This window comes from Lissotriton vulgaris, chromosome 9 (assembly GCF_964263255.1).
Source record: "Lissotriton vulgaris chromosome 9, aLisVul1.2, whole genome shotgun sequence".
In the NCBI taxonomy this organism is placed as follows: domain Eukaryota; kingdom Metazoa; phylum Chordata; class Amphibia; order Caudata; family Salamandridae; genus Lissotriton; species Lissotriton vulgaris.
The window spans coordinates 87,011,281-87,020,093 of record NC_141697.1 but is presented as its reverse complement, the minus strand read 5'-3'; positions in this window follow the sequence as shown (position 1 = coordinate 87,020,093).

The window sequence follows — 8,813 nt, the reverse complement described above, 5'->3', positions numbered from 1 at the left end:
GTTCTCCACTCCTTACCACCCCCAGACTAACCGTATCGTAGAGCGCTTTAATAAGACTCTGAAGGGGATGATCCGGAGCCTGCCAGAGGACTTGAGGCGGAAGTGGGACATCCTCCTCCCTTGCCTGCTGTTTTCGTACCGCGAGGTGCAACAGAAGGGAGTCGGGTTCAGCCCCTTTGGACTGCTCTATGGCCATCCCGTTAGGGGGCCCCTCAGCCTTGTCAAGGAGGGGTGGGAGAAGACTTCGAAGAAGCTTCCCCGTGATGTTGTCAGCTACATGCTGGCGTTCCGCAGCCAGATGGCCAAGCTGTGGAAGGAAGCCTCAGACAACTTGGAGGCTAGCCAAGCCGTCATGAAGGAGTGGTATGACCGCAACGCTCGGACGGTGGAGTTCGATGCTGGACAGAAGGTGTGGGTCATGGAGCCTGGGGAGCTTTGTGTCCTCCAGGACCGGTGGACTGGTCCGTACGAAATTTTGGAGCGTCGAGGCCAATATACCTATGTCGTTGACTTAAAGACCCCCGTCAGCCCCATCGGGTGCTCCACGTCAACCGCCTGAAGCCTCACCATGAGCGATCTGAGCTTGCTCTGCTCATGGTGACGGATGGGAGCGAGGAGGAAGAGATTGAGCCCCTTCCTGACCTTCTGGCGGCCCAGGAGAAGGATGGTTCAGTGGAGGGAGTTGTCCTCTCCCCATCCTTGACCCCAGAACAACAGAGGGACTGCCGCCAGGTGTTGAAGCAGTACGCCTTGTTTTCCCTCACACCTGGAATTACACATCTGTGTACCCATGATGTGGACACAGGGGACAGTCCGCCTGTAAAAAACAAGTCTTACCGGCTGTGCGATAAAGTTAAGAACAGCATCCAGGGTGAGGTGGCCAAAATGCTGGAGCTGGGGGTGATCGAACCTTCCAGCAGCCCTTGACTAGTCCGGTTGGGTTGGTGCCGAAAGCAGCCCCACCGGGCACCACACCAGAACTTCGGTTCTGTGTGGACTATCGGGGATTGAACTCTGTCACCAAGACAGATGCTCACCCGATCCCACAGGTAGATGAGCTGATTGACCGGCTGGGAGCAGCCCGGTACCTCAGCACCATTGATCTAACATCAGGGTAATGGCAGATTGCCATGGCCGATGGAGCAAAGAGAAAACAGCGTTCTCCACCCCCGAGGGCCACTTTCAATTTAGAGTGATGCCCTTTGGGCTCAAGAATGCTTCGGCCACCTTCCAGCGGTTGGTGAACCATGTGCTGTCTGGCCTGGAGTCCTTCTCAGCGGCGTACCTGGACGACATAGCTGTCTTCAGTAGCACGTGGGAGGACCATCTGCAGCATCTCCAGGAGGTGCTGCAGGCTAGCAAGTGCCAGATTGGACAGGGATCAGTCGTCTACCTGGGACACCTGGTGGGCGGGGGTAAGGTGCAACCCCCCCAGGCCAAAATTGAGACCATCTTGGCCTGGGAGCCCCCAAAACTCAGACTGAGGTCCGAGCTTTCCTCGGTCTCACTGGCTATTACCGCCGGTTCGTCAAGGGATATGGTACCATCGTAGCCCCCTTGACGGAGTTGACGTCCAAGAAGCAGCCACGAAAAGTTATCTAACAGCTGTTTGCCAAGAGGCATTCGAGACACTGAAGCACGCGATGTGCACTGCTCCGGTGCTTGCAACACCTGACTTCTCGAAAGAATTTATCGTGCAGACGGACGCCTCTGAGCATGGCATAGGCGCTGTGCTTTCGCAACTCAACAACGATGGCCAAGACCAAACTGTATCCTTTATCTCCAGAAGACTCCTCCCTCGGGAACGGCGATGGAGTACCATCGAGCGAGAAGCCTTCGCTGTTGCCTGGGCCTTGAAGAAGTTGAGGCCATACCTTTTTGGCTCTCACTTCCTGATTCAAACCGACCACCGACCCCTTCGCTGGCTCATGCAGATGAGAGGCGAAAATCCCAAGTTGCTAAGGTGGTCCATTTCCCTACAGGGGATAGACTTTAGGGTGGAACATCGACCCGGAGTTGACCACGCCATTGCTGGCGGTCTCTCCCGGTTTTTCCGCCTTAGTGACGAGAACTCCCAAGAGGTTGGGTAGCTCTCCCCACTTTCAGCTGGGGGACACATGTTAGACCTGTGAGCCTTAGGGTGGTCTTTCCCTACTTTTTTTTGCCTTTGCCTCATTTTTTCCCACCTTCTTTTCGTTGGCCTTAGTTCTCTGGGCACCTTCCCATTGCTAATCAATGCTAAGGTGCAGGTGCTCTCTTCCCCCAACATGGCTGCCACTGACCCCTGCAACTGCAGCGTGGTCTTTTTAGATGCACTCTAGTAGCCAGGAGCTGGCTGGAACCCCTAAACATTGTTGCAACTCCAGCTCCAGCCTGCCTGCCCTGCCCATAGCTAGAGTGAGGACGATCCTGGAACCTTCCGGAATAGGGGAGTGGTCACCAACTGCCACTATAAAAAAAAAGGGAGGGAAACTTTCCAGTCAGTTGGAGCATCACTGACCTGGGGGACACTACGCAGGAGACTTAGGCGGTAGGGCCTAGTCAGGAACCTATACCACTGGGGGTAACAGGGTTTAGGCGCTGTCCACCAAGCTGAGTAAGGAACACTGAACTAGCCCACTGATCTAAGGGGAACCCAGCAGGGACCATCTGAAGTGACCTGCTGAGGAAAGCCTTCAACTCAACCCCCCCCCCCCACCTCAAGAAACCAAGAGACTGTAACCTATCAAGGTCGCAGGAACCATCAAGCGCCAAGGACAAACCTAACTGCCAGGACTACTGGGGATCAATCAGGTACTGGGCCTGCGCTGTCCTGCCTAACCCCCTTTTGCTGTCCTACATCATCTCCACTGTGGTGCTGCCTGCCCTACCTGCCCAGCGCTCCCCTACTGTGCTCTGAAGCGCTAGTCAGAAACCTGTCCCCAGCGCTATCCCTACTAAGCGCTGCATTCCCCCCTGAGCGCTGTGCCACCTGTGAAGCGCTGTAGTTCTGCCTCAAGCGCCCACCTGCTGGGTCCTGTGAAGCGCTGGTGTTGGCGACCCTGAGAGGGACTTCCAAGCGTTCCTATTCCCCGCGAGACGCCCAGAGGAGCGGGGCTGTGTGCCTTGTCATCCGCCCCGATGGTCCCCGACGCCAGGAGAGGGCCGCCGCCATGCTGCTGTGGGCCGTGCCCGGCCCAGGAGGAATTGGGGGGAGAGACTCTGCCCTCCGGTGCGCCTGGTTGGGCCCTGTCGCCACCACGCCCCAGCCCGACCGTGAAGAGACCCCGTGGCAGCCCCATAGGCTGTGAGAAGGCCGCCGCGGAATTCCAGTCAGGCCGCGTTAGGCCTGAGAGGCTGAGACACTCACCCTACGTGACGGGGGCGCGTTTCAAGCCCCGCCTCCGCCGCAAACCAATTGGTCCGCGCTGCTGAGCCCCGTCAGGTGAGGCCGCTGATTGGCCGGACATCGGGAGAAGCCCGGTCGGCCCGAGAATCTACACGGAGGGGGCCCAGAGGAGCGAGAGTCCCCTCCGTCGTGCTGCACCCCTGAGGCTGGCTATTTCATTGGCGCTGGGGCCCGGGAAGCCCGGCTGCGCCCCGCAACCTGCCCCCACAGCGCCATCCCCGCCGGAGAGCTCTAGAACAAGCATGAGCCTCCAGACCAGCCGGAGATCTCCGCAAGGGCTCAGGAGGAGCCGAAGAGTCAAGGTAACACCCGGGGAGGAGGGCGGAAGGCCTGAGTTTGCCCCTACCCTGGGGATTTTTGCTGGGCACCGTTGGCCCCAATTGGCCCCTTTCAAGCACTGGAACCGGGCCAGGGCCCCCAAGAGTCACCGTGAGGGCCTCAGATGATAACAGTTAACCCCTCGTTAGGGGATAGGCCCTGATTAAGGAACAGTTAGTTATTATTGCCCCATGAATGGTGGTTATCCTGGCCTACGGAAATGCTCATTTTACCGGGAGGCATGGTTTACTACTGCCTGATGCCTATCTAATGAACTGATGTATTTTTTTACCTAATGAAATGTTTACTGCTGAGCAATGAAATGGTTATGAATTCCGACAGGTAGCTGCTGAAAGGGTTGTCCATACCTACTGAAGGGTTTACTTTAAATTAATTAATTGCTTTATTCTAGCCCTATGAAATGTTATACTTCTGCTGTTGAACTGATTATCTTTGCAGCTAGGAAATGTTTTACCCCCATTTAATGACACGCTGATTCCTGCAGACATGAAATGTTGATTGCTAAGTAATGCAATGTTATTCAAATGTCTCTATAAGGAATTCCTTGCAGGTGCTGACTAGGAGCAAGGCTGATGTCAGGCCTACAGTTATTTACTATTTAATATTTATTTATTTATGTATTTATGGCCGGGTAATGAAAAATATGCGCTTTTAAGGAAAGGTATTGGGTTATTACTACTGTGATTTTTGATTGCCCCGATCTTGATGTTAGATAAAACTTATTTATGTGGTCTCATTTTTTGCGTGCATTTATTGTCTCAGTGGATGTGTGTGCTGTGTAGTCACTTAACACCTAAGCTTCGGGTGCCTACCTGCTCGGGCCAAGCTACCCCCCCCCCCCCCCCCCGGGGATCTGGTGAACCCAGATCCTACACTAGAGTACGGCGGAGCTGTATGGGCTCATTCTCCTACCTTAGACCAAAATTGTGGAATTCTCTTCCTCTGGAACTGAGGATCTGTAAGTCCCTTTTAACCTTTGGTAAAAAGCTAAAGACCCTCCTTTATAGTCAGGTCTAACTCCCTTTGCCAATCTTGCTGCAACCTCACTCATTCAGCTCAGAGCCGGGAAACCCTGTTGGGTAGCTGTGCGCTTTATAAATCTTTAAAAATAAATAACTTTATCAGAATCTCAATATCTCTATAACAATGCGCATTAATGATTCACAGCTTTTTTTTATATTTCCACCAAACTTCGTGATAGTCGCGATGTCCCCGCAATGGTTCATAGGGCTGCGCTGGTGGTTGCAGCGTTGTCACGAATACTGCACATGATCAAAAAAATCAATTTTGAACACATAACTTGTGTCACGATCACCCCCATTTCTCAAACATGGAGTCAGAGCATCTCTACTCTGACCCCTTATGTTAACTCTTTCGGAAATTAGCAGCCCTGGGACCGTACCTGATCAATAAAATGGCGGCTGCAACTTTCTGTTCAGGTTCCGTCCACCCAATCAGAGCATTCTCTCTGGCGCATGCATTCGTTATTACTCGCAAAGCCGTCGCGAAATGTCCGCAACCAGAGATATCATTATAATTTTTGGCTTAAACTCCTCAAAAGCTACTGAGCAGATTTACACCAAATAGGCAAAAGGCACTTCCTTGAACGTAAACTCGACCTCCCTGCCAAATTTGGTGTAATACTATTCAGCAGTTCAGGCTGTACATGTGGCTAAAGGTTTCTATGAGAAATAACAATACAAACGTACCCTTATTTCGCACCCCAAATTCTCGGTCCCCACTTCACGGATCACCCCCAAACTTTCCATGACAACCAGAACCTACCTTGACCCTTTTTTGGGAAAATTTAACAAAGATTGGTCAAACAAAGCTAACGTTATAGGCAAGTCAAAAAATGCTTTCCCTATGGAAAGTAGATCCTAACTATATATAACTACCTACTGGGGATTGCCAGTAGGTAATGCATTTTCTGATTCTGTGTACATCCACACTTTAGTGTCAGGGCTGGTTGGTCAGTCCTATAATTTGTAATTCTCTCCTTTTTAAGTTTCCCTTTCATTCCTTTTCTGCTTCTCCTTTTATTTTAATGTTTCTTAGGAGGATACAACCCTCCAAGCAATACTAACAGGTTGCTTGCTTGCCACTCATTTAATCTTCAGAGTGCCGCATACTGTGTAAAGACCATTATAGTATGCCATTGTCCATTGTGTAATACTGTTTTACCATTCCAAGATCGCCAACATGGTTCTAATGTGCCAGTCATGCTTGAACTTTACACCAATGTTAGACTATTTACAATACTTTTGCAAGATGGTCACCCGCTGCTATGTTTCATTTTAATATTGCAAGTATATGCCTCACGTGTTTATACAGCAGCATGCTTTTTTGTACTTGCACTTTTTTAATTTGTCCTGCACATGTTGAGATTGGTTGTTTTATTGCGGTTGTGCCAGAGGGTGAAAACAAGATTAAATCAGTGGATGGATGAATGGACGCATGAGTGCAAAGAACCTATTGAATGTCTAAACCCATCGGTGACACAAAATGCACTTTTATTCATAAGTCAGACTTATTGGCAATGCTTGTTAATCAGTTTTACCCAGAATGTTCGCTCTGGATTCTTTTTGTACTACACAGATGGCCCCATCGCTTCTCCACCTCATGCTCTTTTCTTCTCTGGCATGTGCATCTCTTGAGCTGAAGCCTTGCTGGCAATGTGTTGATGTTGCAAGTTGTGGCCTATGTTGATGGCTTGTTTCTGGGCTCTTCTTTTAATTGATTAACATCCCACCAAAGATATAGCTTCAGACCTCTGCTCAGTATCGTACATGAAGCTTCTCTATTGATATAAGGCGTGACCACAGGGCCTAGTGAGGTATATCTCTCACTTTAACGCCAAACAATGAAGTAGAATGCAAAACAAAGAGAACAAAAATGCAGGAATAAAATAGGGGTAAAAAGGTAACAGTTAACATCCACGCCAATGGAAAGTACAAAAATGCAGAGGTAAAAAACGGAAGTTTCTAGGACTTCATTTGTGATTGCACATATACATATATTAATCTCTACCCTAATATGTTACTCTCATCTGACTTAGCTCTAAACTTTTTTCCCTTACCATATGATACCAAATCTATTTTAAAGGAGGCATACCATCTTTTGTGTAACTCTTCTACTGAAACTACTTCATACATCATTTACGTTTTCCCCAGTCTGCTATTCTAACCTAAAACCTAACCTTATTTCTTAACTTAGAGGCATCCACTACCCAACCCTAACCAAAGGTAAAAGGATTCATTTATTAAATATATTTTGTTGTCTAAAGTTCCATGAAGGTAACTAATAGTCTATGTAAGCAGGTTGCATGCCAGCATCTGCGAAGACTGGGTAAAGGGTGATTAATGCAATCACAAGCCATCTGCCTTTACAATAAACATCACTACCCTATTATTTAAATTCTTGATACTTGGTCAGCAATGGATGCATAGTGTGGACTTTTATTTTCACTACACATTCGACTGAGATGAAATAGTTATTCGCAATCTTCACAATTAATTTAATGTCCTGCCTTAGAACCTTTTTCAGATCTTCAAATTTCCCTTTTCATGGATATGGGTGCCTCACATTAAGCACCATATTCTAAATGTGCACCCAGGATAAATGGCTTTCAGCACTTTAGATGAAGCAAAATGACACTGTGCACCCATGTTATCTTAGTCTGTGAACTCCCAGAACTTCTTCCTCCACACTCATACTCATCAACATCACATCATTTTGTTTGTTCTCGTCATGTGTCATTTTGACTTCTTAACCCTTTCGCTGCGGCGGCTATTCCGCCGCAGCGCTAAAGGGGCGGGGCGGCCGCCGCATGCTGGTGACAGAACCGCTCCGTCACCAGCTACAGTTGAGCTGTGCTGGTGACGGAGCGGTTCCGTCATGACCCGCCCCGCTCATTAAACCTGCCGCGCAGGCGCGAAATCAGCGCCGCGCAGGCGCGAAATCAGCGCCGCGCAGGCGCGGCGGCCGGGCCATGACGGAACCGCTCCGTCATCAGCACAGCTCAACTGTAGCTGATGACGGAGCGGTTCCGTCATCAGCAGGGGAGGGGTTAAGGCATCCTCTTCCACTGATTTACTTATGTGTAATTTGGATAATACATACCCGACACATAGGGTGCTTTACACAGTTGCAAGATCAATAATTCACATATTGAGCAAATCAGCAAATGTATTGATTGCTGTGATGAATTAACTTTACATGGGCCAAAAAAGTTATAAAGGGAAACAGTTTAAGGCAAATGCGGTCAAAGTTTTCCACTGTAATAAATCTAAAAGGACATCTGTGACAGTAAAATAAGTTGTATATGATTGTAAATAATACGGTCAATATAGCACAGAGCTAGATGAAGGAATTCCAATCACCCAGTAAAGAAAGGTCCCAGGTAGACTGAGTCACTAAAACAGATGCAGGACTTTCACTGAATGGAACCGCGGTAGGACTTGTGTGATGGAGAGCCCACAATCCGGGACACTGAAGCCATTTAGAAAAGACTGCAATAGTGCAGAACAACTGGGGACGATAGAACCATTTCACAGTAAACCTCCTTTGTAACCGACGTGTCTACGTTCCAAGAAGGTCCAGGGCCCATTGCAATCTTAATTCTTTTGTGATTACGAAGAGTCACAACATTAGTAAACTTCACAACATTCCACCTCAAATCCATCTCTGAATAACTTAAGAATGTGTCAAACTGCAATGAACTAGGATGCAGAACCAGTGGAGGGCTTTGGCAATATTCACAACATTTTGAGGCATCTCAGTATGATATCCTTTAAAAACAAGCCTTGGTGTCACACTGAGTACAGAATGGCTTCTAACACAAGGGTATATGACATCCGGTTTACTTTCCATGGCCACGTTTTTTGCTTACATTCTCAAAAAATACAATTAGCCCATCGTCTGGTAAGAAATTTATCATCCCACCTCATAATTATAAGTCATTGATCAACAAGATAGTCAACAATATGTTCTTTACTAATTCCATGATTTGCCAGGTTGCAACTTGGAATACTTTTGTACCAGATATGGATTCGACTAATCCTCTCACACAGAACCATATCTGATT